The sequence below is a fragment of the Pleurodeles waltl genome, chromosome 3_1 (assembly GCF_031143425.1).
Source record: "Pleurodeles waltl isolate 20211129_DDA chromosome 3_1, aPleWal1.hap1.20221129, whole genome shotgun sequence".
Lineage (NCBI taxonomy): Eukaryota > Metazoa > Chordata > Amphibia > Caudata > Salamandridae > Pleurodeles > Pleurodeles waltl.
The window spans coordinates 748521672-748536069 of NC_090440.1; the positions used below are offsets into that span (position 1 = coordinate 748521672).

Genomic DNA, 14398 nt, shown 5'->3' on the forward strand with positions numbered 1-14398 from the left:
TAAATGTCTTAGTTGTCAAGTATAACTTTCATGAACATCCCGTTAGTTACCAGTGCCAATATCATTTAAGAAAGTTGGTATTTGTATGCAAACTAAACTGCACAACAGTCACAAATATTAACATGTTATAATTTAGTGGTCAAGAGTGTGGAATTAATATTTCTGACTAAGAGGATCACCATTGGTAATCATAAGCACTGAATAGCCCCGCCCATGTGCGGGTATGCAAGTACAGTCTTTCAAAGTGACCTCTAATTCCCCTTACTTCAGAAAGGCCAGAAAATATAGCTGACGGACAAGTTAAATGTTTTTCGGTCTTAAGAACAGGCTATATTACATATCTAATTGAATTACTTCATATCTTTAAAAAGTCACTTAAGTGAGAATAAAAGTGACCTTTTAAAAATATCAGTCACAAACTCTTTTTACTTCTTTTTGAAGTAAGTTAAGGAAATACATACCAGTGTATCCTTCATAGGCTGTAGCATTGAAACCATTAAAATAGGACACTACGCTTTTAAGGGCCTCTTGAGCTCCAGTCCCCTCATGCCCTGTAGGTTGCAGTTTAATCAGTTCTATTTTTGCAGCTCCTGCTGACAGGTTCCTGTAGTAGAGCTCTACCTTTTGTAAGGTTTTTCACCATTTTTTTTATCTGTAGCTTTTCCACGACTGATTATCTCAAAATCCTTTAGGGTGTAGAGCACTTTTCAAATAATTTCCTGAGTTGAATCCTTTTTTTCAAATGCCATCTTTTTGCAAACTGACCAGAATGTGGCAGAAAAACTCCAAAATTAGTTTTGCACAAGATCAGTATCCTATGTTTGCTGGGCTCTCAAGACATGTCCCCCCCAACTGCAAGACCCTCTCCAGGTGCACTTTGAAGGGGGAGAGAGAAATTTCATCTCTATGGCCAAGTGGAGCTCTGCAGACACCAAGATTCCCTGGCTGGTTAGACGTCTGAGGGACGAGGAGAGATCGCGCACACTGCCATTGTTCTTAAGTCACACTCTGAGGGCTCCCACAGAGGGAGATCCAAAAAGAGACAGTCTGGAGGAAAAACAATGCTCCCGTTCGATGTCTGTGACATCGAGGAGAGGTACCTCACCTACCTTCTTGCTTGCAATCAAGGGCTTCTTCGACATTGAGACACCATGCAATGTCAAGGACATGGATCGACGTTGAGGCATCAGTCAACTTCCCTAACAAAAACAGTGGCAAGCTTGTAGGCTTCCATCAGAGTCTGACTCAGTGTTCCAGAGATTCTCCTGTATTAGTTCTTTCATAGATTACCAGGCTTGAATAATTCCCGGTCATCGAAGTGGGAGTCCCATGCTACAACAAAAAGCAGTATTGAAAACCTATAAAAGAAAATATGAAAGGACATTCACTTGAACAGTTTATTCACATCATTTGAAAAGACCCAAAGTCCAGCTATATAGGCTACAGCCTTTAGCACCCTTATAATAGAGGCTCCAGTCCCCCAGATTTTCTATTGCATGTTGTGTGAAGGGAGTCTCCCTGAGCTCTGCTCAGTTTTCTTCAAACCAGTTTCTGGAAACAACTACTACTTCTGCCATGTCTGAGACATTAAAAAAAGGCCTCCTCAGGCCCTGCAAGACATGTGGTAATAAAAGGCTCCATGTGGATGATCCACACAAGGACTGTCTGCTTTGCTTTATCCTCCGCACAAGGTAAAGGACTGTAATGTCTATAGTACTTTTTCCACCAAAACCTTGAAGGGGAGGGGAGGCTTCTTATGTGGCTTCAGAAAGCCAAGATGCAAAGATCTCCATCTTGTGAGGAGGATAGTGTTGCCTCTTCCACATATCTGAAGAGATTTCAGAGAAAGGTCTCATGACCAGTAGACTTCAGAGGAAGACAGAAAGGCCCTTAAAACATCCTACCAGGTGTCTGCCAAGGACAGCTCAAAGAAGGGGAAGAAAAGACAAATCACCTCAGACTGCCACATCTGAGCCTAGTACTCTGTTAAAACTGGAATTCGTCCTCAAAAAGCCTGTTCAAATCTGTCAACAAGGCACCAAACTGCTCTAAACTCCTATTGACGGTAGCCTCACCGCTGCCAGCAATATAGTCTGTGATAAGTTACCACAGTCTTGTTGATGAAGGCTCTGTCAACTGCCACACCAAAGCTACTGCCTAGACAGCATTGTTTCCACGGCGAGAAGAGCAGTTACGCCACTATAAATCACTTGCCAACCTCAGCTGTTACTGCCCACTTCCATCGTGTCAGTCGATGACACTAAAAGTTGCAAAGACTTTCCTCTTACCTGAACATACCTCACCCAGCAGAGTATCTCCTCTTCCACCAATCCATTTTCTGGATATTGAAGAGTCTGAGGATGAAGGCCCTTTCAGAACAGCCATTTCCCATCTGAACTCCATGTGAAATACCAGGAGGAAGAGGATGAAAATATTATGGACAGTATTATAACCCACAGGCATGCTACCCTGAGAAAACAAGACATTATGGAGAAAATTACCATTATTATGGTGAATCACCTTCTCCAGAGGATGCAGTTCAATTGCCTATGTCTCAGTTTCAAGACCTCAAGGCAGTGCTGAAGGACTACCATAAAAAGGTGTCCTGAATCTCCACAATAACAACCTACAGTTCCACCTCCACTCCCGGACCTCCAATACCTATCTCTCTGCCTATAACACCAAGGATGACGCTTTCATTGAACATCCCAGCTCCCCCTAAGGTCATCAGAAGATGACAGGGAGGAGGGAGAAATTCTGGACAAACCAAGACTGCCCTATATGAATCGGGTGATTACCTAATCCCCACTCCACCACCTCCTGCATTTCTAAATTTAAAGGTGAGGTGTACAGGAAGATTTCTCAATTTAATGGGGAGGTGGGCGACAAGATTCCAATTGTGGATATCAGTCAAGCAGTCTGACTGCTTTCTCTACGATTTTAAAGAGCAAGAAAAGAAACCAGTATGAGCCATCTCCATTCTACATATGAGAAGAGAACACAAAGATTATGAGGAACCCTGCAACTGTAGCAGTAGTTTTGCTTGTCTCCTAGGACACCACAAGCCAGACTGTAATTTCACAAGCTGCTCAATGCCATTGTAAAAACCCCTTCACTCCTATCTCTGTTCCATAAGACAAGGTGGACAGGCAAGTGAACAATATAGGGAAGCCTTTCTCCACCATATCTGCCATCATGGTTCGTGTGGCCAACTCCTGGCCATCTTAGGTCGCTACTATAGGCAGATGCGGTCTGACATTAGTGCCCTCATTGAACTGGTGCCAGAGGACAGAAAATCAGAGGCAAGAAAGATCTTGCATGAAAGTGAGTGCACTTCATCAGAGATCATAGACTGTACAGTGGACATAGCCTCCAGGGCTTCCGCCAGCTAGTGGAAGCAGCAACATGGTTTGCTCAAAGCGACAACGTTCTGGCCAGAGGTGCAATATAAAATCTTGAATATGGCATATGATGAAACCATTTTTGGCAAATACATCGATGATTCTCTGTTAGCCATCAAAACAGATAAAAGTAAATCTCTAGGCACTTCAGTTTCAAGAACTGCCCTTTTCTTTGGAGCATGTCGAAGAGGCTTCTTAACATATAGAGGAGGACACCAGCACTTCCAATTGTACCACCCCCTTCCAATCACAATATAGTCTTCTTACCTTACCAACAAAAGCCCTATCGCCAACCACCCACGGCGGCATACAACAAACAAGGGCCTAGATGGAAGCAGGGCCTGGGTTGAGAGACCGTCTGCAAACAGTGACTTCAACCAGTTGCTGGCTACCGCTCAACCCATCACAAACATTGGGTGCGAAATATTGCCAACTTCCTCCAGCAGTGGTGGCAAATAACATCAGACAGATGGGTATTATATCTTGTCACCCACAGTCATACCTTGGAGTTCATCGAGAAGCCTCTGACCACTTCACCAAAGGGAGCACACCCACCTCCTCTTCACTTACTCAGAAAAGAAGCCCTCACCATGCTTGCCAAAGGAGCAATAGAAAAAGTTCCCCATCCCCAAAATGACATGAGTTTCAACTTCTGTTTTTCCAGATCAAAAAGAAAAAAAGGGGATTGGCAACTCATCCTAGACTTCTGGAAATTAAACAAACTCCCCTGGTGGTCACTACTGCTTCTAAGAGAGCCAATTCCCAGGCTATTGGTGATTCCCCACGACTGGAGAAAGAGCATATGCATAGACATCACTGGTAAGAGTGGCTGTGCAACAGCCAACCATTGGTGCATTACTAATTCCATTGGACTGCTCTCTGGATAATATTGTGCCCACCGGGCTGAGTTGGAGGAGCTCCTCCAACATCTTCTAAAGGAATACACGTTCATCTCTGTGGGGAAGCAGATATCTAAAACCACAATTTGTTGCATGTTGGTGGCTGCAGGCACTGCTGCCAGGGTGTGGGGGAGTTCAACTCCAGTGTACTTTTGCACAGACACAATTCACTTCATCTCGCCAGCTTCAGACTGGAAGCCCAGCAGACCCTGCATAACATGCCATTTGATGGACAACATCTATTTGGGCTGCAGATGGATCAAACTTTGGAAAACATTGAACAGATATGGAGACAGCTAAGACGATTGGTACCCTCTTCAAACTATTGCTCCTTGTGGCTCATTTTGTCACATACCCTATCACGGGAGCTCAGATACCACCTCCCTTCATGTCCTACCAGCATCCACAGCCAAGCAGTCCTCTCCCAGGGGCTTCTTTGAAGCTTCCTACAGGGGCAGTAATTCTAAAGGCAGAGTGAAGATGACTCTCTTTAAGGAGCTGCCACCACAATTCCCTGACTTAGTCCCCCCCCCCAATTACCCACCCTCACCATCCACTGGGCACAGCAGTGTACTCTCTGTATTTCCTAGTTTCCAAGAAGGACGGGTCCCTCAGACTAGTTCTGAACCGAAGGTCCCTGAAATAATCCATTCTCTCAGCATACTTTCACATGGTTAATCTTCAGGATATAATTCCACTTCTGCAACAAAGTGACTTCTTGCCCTCTCTCAACCTGAAAGACACCCACTCTCGACCTGAAAGACACCCGTTTTAATTCCCCAATACACCCTACACATCACTGATAACTCATATTCGTGGTCAGTGGCAAGCACTATCAGTTCAGAGTGCTCCCTTTCACAGTCACCACTTTCCCTTTAGTGTTCGCTGAATGGCTAAATGCCTTACGGTGGTGGCTGCTCACCTTACCTTACCTGGATGACTGGCTGTTCGAGACTGCCACCGCCAGCTATGCCTCCAAAACACAAAGATCACAAAAAGTCTTTTTCACGAGTTAGGTTTTACCATCAACACCACGAACTCCCTCCTCCTACCTCTGGACAGTACTCAGCTTTGCGGTTGGCTTGGAGTATCCAAACCCTGCCACGAACCAGTCCTTTAAAGCAGTGCTCCCTCTTTTCCATCTAGACTGCGAGGTCAGTCAGCACAGTCATGCGCCTCCTTGCTGTGATGGCCTCCTGCATTGCCATAGTTCCCCTGCCAGGTTACACATGCATCTGTTGCAGGAATGCTTAGCACAACTGTGGTCTCAAGCAGAGGGTCATTGAGATAATTTAGTGAGGATAGGCAGCTGCACTTGTCACTCTGCAGCAGTGGAACACGAACAACCTGTTGCAGGGGCAGCCTTTCCTCGACTCAGTTCCACAGATGATTGTGACAGGAGACGCTTCCCTCATGGGACCTCGCTGTCCAAGGCAAATTGGAGCCCACATACCAGGACCTTCACATAAATTACCTGGAACTTTTAGCTCTTCACTTAGCGCTAAAAGCTCTCCTACCTCACCTAACAGGCAAGGTTGTTCTAGTCCATTGAGACGACATGACAGTCATGTATTACCTTCTGAAACTGGGCTGCACTTATTCTTCCCGACTCTTGCAGCGAGCCCAGAGCATTTGGCACTGGGCTCTCCAACACCAAATTCATCGGTTAGTATAGTACCTTCCGGAAATTGTCAACAACTTTGCCGACCGCCAAAGCAGGATGCAGCAACAAGCCCACGAGTGGGAACTCCACCTGCAAGTCCTCCAACATTATTTCCGGTTGTGGGACTTCAGACATAGACCTCTTTGCCAAAGCAGAAAACACCAAATGTCCAAACTTCACCTACAGGTTTTCACACCCACAGTCCAAAATCAGTCCTCGGTGGATGAGCTTGTCGTGGATATATGCCTGTGTTTTTCCTCCTCTCCCACTGCTTCCGCTTGTGTTTCGGAGGCTTTGTCAGATGTCTCTATCCCTCATCCTGATAGCTCCTTTTTGACATGGTCACCCAAACCTTTTGCCTAGTATCTGATGCAATTTTGACTGCAGTGCACTGGGTTCCTGCTAACCAGGTCCCCAGAGCCAGATCTCGTTCCCTAAAACAGTGCCCCAATTGGCCATACCATTGGCACTCCTATAAGCCCTTAGTAAATGGTAACCCTTAGTAGCTAGGGCATGGGTACCAAAGAAGGTCCCCAAGGGCTGCAGCATGTATTGTGCCACCCTCAACAACCCCCTCACCTAGCATATGCAGACTGCCATTGCAGAACGTGTGTCCTGGTGCAGCTAAAAGTGAAAAGTCAACATGGCACACAGCGTGTGTGCCATGTCCCCGAACACTGCATTTAGTGAGGGTTTATTAATATGAGATGTTTGATACCAGCTTCAGGGGACACCTCTAAGGTGCCCTCAGAGTACATGTATTATTAAATCCATCAATGGAATCAGTGAATTCATTAATGCAAGATGTTTGATAACAAACACCCCTATTTTCAGTGCAGCCATCATGTAGATGGGGAACTCATATTGACCAGTGACCAGCGCATGTATTTAAAATGGCTTCACTGTTCACTTAGTATGTCAAAAATCGACTAAGACATAGCAGGGGCATATCTGCTCTTGCTGATGTGCCCATATATGTAATATAATGCACCGTGCCTTAGGGCTGTAAGGCCTGATATATGGGTGAGTCTCGCAAATTTTATATACAGCATTTAGGGGACAAGGCACTCAGTCTGTGTGCCGTGTCGTGCTTTCACCTGTAGGGAGCACTTTGTCATGCACCCTGCAACGGTAGTCTGCGTGAGTTTGGTGCTGTGTCCCTTATGAGTGGCACAAGTTGTGCTGCAGCTCCCAGGGACCCTCTGCAGTACCTCGACCCAATTACTAGGGACTTATACGAGGTGCTGCAGGGCCTGGTCACTTAAGGATCAAGTGCCTAGGTGTCTTGTTTTGGGGAAGGAACACTGGCACTGGGGACCTGGTTAGCAGGAACCCAGTTCATTTCAGTCAAAGTTGCTAAAACTTCCAAAAGCCTGGTAAGAAAGACTGCCAGCCTTCACACAAGCACCAGGGAACTCCTTTGGAGCCGTGAAGCTGCTCCCCTGCATCCTTAGAGGCACCCAAGAACTGCTGAAGAGGACTATGGATCACCAAAACTGCTGCCAGACAGCACCACTCCACCCAAGTCTCCCAGCCCATGTTGAAGTGGGCCAACAGTGCCACCCTGGTCCCTAGCCTCTCCAGTGACAGTCCATTAGGGGTTTCCCCACTGCGACCATCACTTTTCGATGCCTGCAGTCTCTTTGTGCAAGCCCCACCTCAACCATCTCCGTTGACTGCAACCCTGACTGGCCACTGCACCTGGACACCCCCAGACTGAGGAAAACATGACCACTGGTGTCTGTGTCCCCCAGGCTCGTGAGACTTGAGCCCACTTTTTTGTTCAACTAGACTAGTTCCTTAGTTCACACCTGCAACCCATTTCTGTAGGCCCCCTCCACCGCGACCATCACTGGTGATGGACACCCAGCGGTCCAAGAACCCTCTGTCCCTGCCACACCAGACCGAGCAGAAGAGGACCACTGGTGTCCCTATGTCCCCAAGCATTGCAAGATCTAAGCCCACTCATTGGCTCACCCAAACTGGACACCTAGTCCTGACCTGCAGCCTCTTTCCAACTTGACCGACCCCCATGGACTGCTATTGGGCACCTAACACCACACTACACCTCTGCACCTAGCTGCTTCCGTGTCAACCAATGTGTCCTGTTGGTGTGGTCCTGACCCCGTCCACTCGTCCCCTTCCGATAGCCCGCAGGTGGCTCAGGCAGCATTGATTCATGGAGCTTCTTAGACTAATAGAATCCACTGTACCTGTTTGCTGTGTTTGTGTGATTCTTGAAAGCTGCAATGTTATCTGAAGGAGGAACAACAAAGTGTTGACTTTTTCTGAACTGTAGAGCTTTCTCTTGCAAAATGTACTTAACTGATTGTATTGAATCTGGTGCCAAAACATTTATAAAGATACATTTTATTTTTGTAAATTGGTGTGGATCTCCTTGAGTCGTGTATCTCATTTATTGACTGTGTGTTAGAAATGGGGTCTTTGGTTGGCAGTCAGGTTACCCCCTGTCCAGACAAGGACCCTCACTCTAGTCAGGGTAAGTCGCACACAATCCAAATTATCCTGAGCCCACCCTCTGGTAGCTTGGCACTGAGCAGTCATGCTTAACCTAGAAGGCAATATGTAAAGTATTTGTGCAATAATTCATACAATAACACCATATACCACCACAAAAATACACCACACAGTGTTTAGAAAAATGTATAATATTTATCTGATAAGATGCAGGCCAAAACGATTAAAATGCAATAAGTATATGTTCAGATATCACTGTGTAGGAAGTTGGCTCTGTATATACTATTTCAAAGTAAGAAATAGTGTGCACAGAGTCCAAGGGTTCCCCTTAGAGGTAAGATAGTGGCAAAAAGAGATAATTCCAAATACTCTATTTTGTGGTAGTCTGGTCAAGCAGTAGGCTTATCAGATGGTAGTGTTAAGCATTTGTTGTACACACAGGCAATAAATGAGGAACGCACACTCAAAGACCAATTCCAGGCCAATAGGTTTTTATATAGAAAAATATCTGTTTATTTTAAGAACCACAGGTTCAAGATTTACAAACAATACTTTAAATGAAAGGTATTTCACTCAGGTATTCTAGGAACTTTGAATAATCACAGTAGCATGTACAGTTTCGACACAAATGGCAATAGTGGACACAGTGCAAAAATCAACAGTTCCTGGGGGAGGTAAGTAATTGTTAAGTTCACAGTTAAGTAAAACACTTACAGGGCTCAAAGTTGGGTCTAAGGTAGCCCACCGTTGGGGGTTCAAGGCAACCCCAAAGTTACCACACCAGCAGCTCAGGGCCAGTCAGGTGCAGAGCTCAAAGTGGTGCCCAAAACGCATAGGCTTCAATGGAAATAGGGGTGCCCCTGTTCCAGTCTGCCAGCAGGTAAGTACCCACATCTTCTGAGGGCAAACGGGGGGGTGGGGGGGCGGTGTTTGTAGGGCACCGGGGGGGACACAAGCAGGCACAGAAAATACACCCTCAGCGGCACAGGGGCGGCCGGGTGCAGATTGCAAACAGGCGTCTGGTTTCTAATAGGAATCAATGGGGAGACCTGGGGGTCTCTTCAATGATGCAGGCACAGGGGGGGCTCCTCGGGATAGCCTCCACCTGGGCTAGGCAGAGGGTCGCCTGGGGGTCGCTCCTGCACTGGAGTTCGGTTCCTTCAGGTCCTGGGGGCTGCAGGTGCAGTGTGGTTTCCAGGCGTCTGGTTCCTTGAAGCAGGCAGTCGCAGTCAGGGGGAGCCTCTGGATTTCCTCTGCAGGCGTCTCTGTGGTGGCTTAGGGGGGTGAACTCTGGCTACTCACGGGCTCGCAGTCGCTGGGGAGTCCTCCCTGTAGTGTTAGTTTTCCGCAGGTCGAGCCGGGGGCGTCGGGTGCAGAGTGGAAAGTCTCAAGCTTCCGGCGGGAAAAGTGAGGTCTTTAAAAGTTGATTCTTTGTTGCAAAGAGTTGCAGTTTCTTGAACAGAGCTGCTGTTCTCGGGAGTTTCTTGGCCCTTTAGATGCAGGGTAGTCCTCTGAGGCTTCAGAGGTCGCTGGACCCTGTTGGATGCGTCGCTGTTGCAGTTTTCTTCGAAGTAAGGAGACAGGCTGGTGGGGCTGGGGCCAAATCAGTTGTCGTCTCCGTCTTCACTGCTGGGCTTCAGGTCAGCAGTCCTCCTTCTTCTTCTTTAGGTTGCAGGAATCTAGTTTCCTAGGTTCTGGGGTGCCCCTAAATACTGAATTTAGGGGTAGGTTTAGGTCTGGGAGGGCAGTAGACAATGGCTACTGTCCTTGAGGGTGGCTACACCTTCTTAGTGCCTCCTCCCTGAGGGGAGGGGGGCACATCCCTATTCCTATTAGGGGAATCCTCCAAAACCAAGATGGAGGATTTCTAAAGGCAGGGGTCACCTCAGCTCAGGACACCTTAGGGGCTGTCCTGACTGGTGGATGACTCCTCCTTGTTTTTCTCATTATCTCCCCTGGACTTGCCACCAAAAGTGGGGGCTGTGTCCAGGGGGGTGGGCATCTCCACTAGCTGGAGTGCCCTGGGGCATTGTAGTACGAAGCCTGAGCCTTTGAGGCTCACTGCTAGGTGTTACAGTTCCTGCAGGGTGGAGGTGTGAAGCACCTCCACCCAGAGCAGGCTTTGTTTCTGGCCTCAGAGGGCACAAAGGCCCTCACCACCTGGGGTCAGAAACTAGTCTCTCAGCAGCAGGCTGGCACAGACCAGTCAGTCCTGCACTGAACAATTGAGTAAAATACAGGAGGCTTCTCTAAGATGCCCTCTGTGTGCATTTTTTTATAAATCCAACACTGGCATCAGTGTGGGTTTATTATTCTGAGAAGTTTGATACCAAACCTGGTTAGCAGGGTCCCAGCACACTTCTCAGTCAAGTCAGCATCAGTACCAGGCAAAAAGTGGGGGGTAACTGCAACAGGGAGCCATTTCCTTACACACTGTAAAAGTGAAATAAAGTGTCTTAAGTCTGTTAAAAGGAAATAAAGTCTCTTTCAAGCACAAAGTATCTGGTTTGCATGACAAATCTCCGCAAAGATCCGCAGAGGAGGATATGCATGGAAACAAAGGGGTGTGCGTTTATTTCTCGGTCCGCACATGCCGATGCGTTGTTTAGTTTTCACACAGGGACGGCTGTGCGTTGATTTCCGGCGCTCAGTCGTGGATCCTCTTCGGGTTGCGGGGTTTTCAGACGCCCCGGGGGCGATATGTTGAATTCCTGCGCTGGTGGGATGAAGTCACAGGAGCTGCGTCGATTCGGTGGGCGTTGCTTCTAATTTTCTACTGCGTGGCAGGCGCTGTGTCGATTCCTCTGTGGAAGTCGGGCTGCGTTATTCCGGTTCGGCTGTGTATCTTTCCGGTGGGCTGTGTGCCAAATTTCCGTTTGCTACGCTGGCGCTGCGTTTATCTTCTCGATGCGAAGTCGGTCTGCGTCGTTCCGGTTCGGCGGTGCAGACTCTGCGTCTTTTCTGGCAGGCTGTGCATTAAATTTTGCCACACAAGGAGTCCTCCTTGTAGAGATGAAGTCTTTTTGGTCCTGAGACTGAGGGAACAGGAGGCAAGCTTTATCCAAGCCCTTGGAGAGCACTTCTTCGCCGCAGCCAGAGAGCAGCAGGGCAACAGGGCAACAGCGCAACAGCAAGGCAGCAGTCCTTCACAGAAAGCAGACAGGTGAGTCCTTTGGGCAGCCAGGCAGTTCTTCTTGGCAGGATGCAGGTTCTGGTTCAGGTTTCTTCTCCAGGAAGTGTCTGAGTTGGTTGGGGCAGAGGCCCTGTTTAAATACCCAAATGTGCCTTTGAAGTGGGGGAGACATCAAAGAGTGGCTTAGAAATGCACAAGGTCCCCTTTCAGTTCAATCCTGTCTGCCAGTGTCCCAGAAAGAGAGAGAGGGGGGGGGGGGGAGCGGCAGTCATTTGTGTGAGGTCAAGCTACTGTCCTTTGACATGCAAGTGTCAGGCCCTCCACTCTCCTAGCCCAGGACGACCCATTCAAAATGCAGCTGTATGCAAGTGAGGCTGAGTATCCTGTGTTTGGGATGTGTCTGAGTGAATGCACAAGGGAGCTATAAACTAAACGCAGCCAGACGTGGATTGTAAGGCACAAGATTTAAGTGCAGAGAAATGCTCACTTTCTAAAAGTGCCATTTCTAAAAATAGTCCTATTAAATCCAACTTCACCAGTCAGCAGGACTTTGTATCATCATTCTGGCCATAATAAATATGACCTTCCTACACCTTTCAGATCAGCAGCTACCACTCAAACAATGTATGATGGCAGCTCCAATGTTAGCCTATGAAGGGAGTAGGCCTCACAGCAATGTAAAAATGAATTTAGGATTTGTACACTACCAGGACATGTAACTACCCAGGTACATGTCCTGCATTTTGCCTACACAGCACCCTGCCCTATGGGTTACCTAGGACATACCTTAGGGGTGTCTTATATGTAGAAAAAGGGTAGTTTTAGGCTTGGCAAGTACTTTTAAATGCCAAGTTGAATTGGCAGTGAAACTGCACACACTAGCCTTGCAACGGCAGGCCTGAGACAAGGTTAAGGGGTTACTTAAGTTGGTGGCACAATCAGTGCTGAGGGCCCACTAGTAGCATTTAATCCACAGGCCCTGGGCACATATGGTGCACTCTACTAGAGACTTAAAAGTTAATTAAATTGTCCAGTTGGGTATGATCCAATGTTACCATGCTTAAATGGAGAGAGCATATGCACTTCAGCACTGTTTAGCAGTGGTAAAGTGTGCAGAGTCTTAAAACCAGCGAAAATGAGGTCGGAAAAAGAGGAGGAAGGCAAAAAGTCTGGGGATGACCCTGCAGAAAGGCCATTTCCAACACTGTGTATTTGCAAGTTTCCTACACTCCTCTCGGCTGCTCAACTACACACACACACACACACACACACACACACGTATATGTATATGTTCTATGGCATGTGTAGCTGCAGATACCCATGCTTAGCACATGCCGCCATCTAGTGTTGGGCTCGGAGTGTTACAAGTTGTTTTTCTTCGAAGAAGTCTTTCGAGTCACGAGATCGAGGGACTCCTCCCCTTTCGGCTCCATTGCGTCTGGGCGTCAACTCCATCTTAGATTGTTTTTTTTCCGCCATCGGGTTCGGACGTGTTCCTTTTCGCTCCGTGTTTCGGTTCGGAAAGATAGTTAGAATCTCAGAAAAATCGACGGTATTGTTTGCGTTCGGTATCTGGCTAGTTACTACAGATCGACACCGATTTTTGAAGAGCTCCGGTGGCCCTTCGGAGTTTTTTCGATCCCCTGTCTGGGCATGGTCGGCCTGGCCACGTGTATCTTCAAGGCTGATGGAACGGACCCCATTCCGCTTCTGCCCAAAATGTCACAAGTATCCGAATACAGATCAGCACCTGGTCTGTAACTTGTGTTTGTCTCCAGAACACAAAGAATATATATGTGAAGCCTGTCGAGCGTTTCGGTCGAGGAAGACATTAAGAGACCGAAGAGCGAGAAGACTGCAAATGGCGTCAGCACCGACAGGACAAAGGCATTTGGAGGAGGAAGAGGAAAGCTTCTCCATCCAGGAGTCGGACTCGGACGAGCTCGATCCCGAAGAAACGCCTAAAACCGTGAGTAAGACGTCGAAACATAAAACTCACAAGAAGACCACAAAAGTCCAGGGGACGCCACCGCCAACAGGCCATGGCTTAACCCATAAAATAGGTGACCGACCATCGGCACCGAAAAAGGGCATGCATGTGTCGAAGTCATCCAACTCCGGTCGAGATACCGGCACAGAGCAGACTCGACACCGGGTCAGAGCAATCTCGGCACCGAAACAAGTCGGCACCGAGAGATCAGTACGCCGAAGAGCAAAAAAAAAAGTGTTGTTGGAACCAAAAAAAGCAGCCGAAAAGGTTTTGGTACCGAAACATCCGGCCTCGGAACCGAAAACAAGTTCCTACACAGAGGAACAAGGCCTGTCCTCACAAATGCAAACACATAGATTTGGACAGGAGCTAGAGACAATGAAGCCAGATTACACCCAAAGAAGGCTCCACATTCAAAAGGAGACAGGGAAGATCAGTACTCTCCCTCCGATACGAATGAAACGAAAACTTGCCTTCCAAGAGAAAGACGAGCAGCCACAGGCAAAGGTGCCAAGACAAGTAAACCCCGCCACCATCTCCACAACGCTCTCCACAACCATCCACCGGTAGCCACTCCACCAATGATGCAGTCCCCAACTCATACAGGGATGAGTCAGATGATCCAGACGCGTGGGATCTTTATGATGCACCAGTGTCAGATAACAGTCCCGACTGTTATCCAGCTAGACCGTCACCACCTGAGGACAGTACCGCCTACACACAGGTGGTGTCAAGAGCAGCGGCGTTTCATAATGTCAGCCTGCATGCAGAGCCAATTGAAGACGACTTTCTATTTAACACACTGTCGTCCACACATAGCCAGTACCAGAGCAT

At 47.7% G+C, this 14398-nt stretch overlaps 1 protein-coding gene across 4 annotated transcripts in view; it reads left to right on the forward strand.

The window, feature by feature from the left end:
* HIPK3 (homeodomain interacting protein kinase 3) overlaps positions 1-14398 on the forward strand; it is a 323948-nt gene that overhangs the window by 288565 nt on the left and 20985 nt on the right. The gene's annotated exons all lie outside the window — the stretch shown is intronic.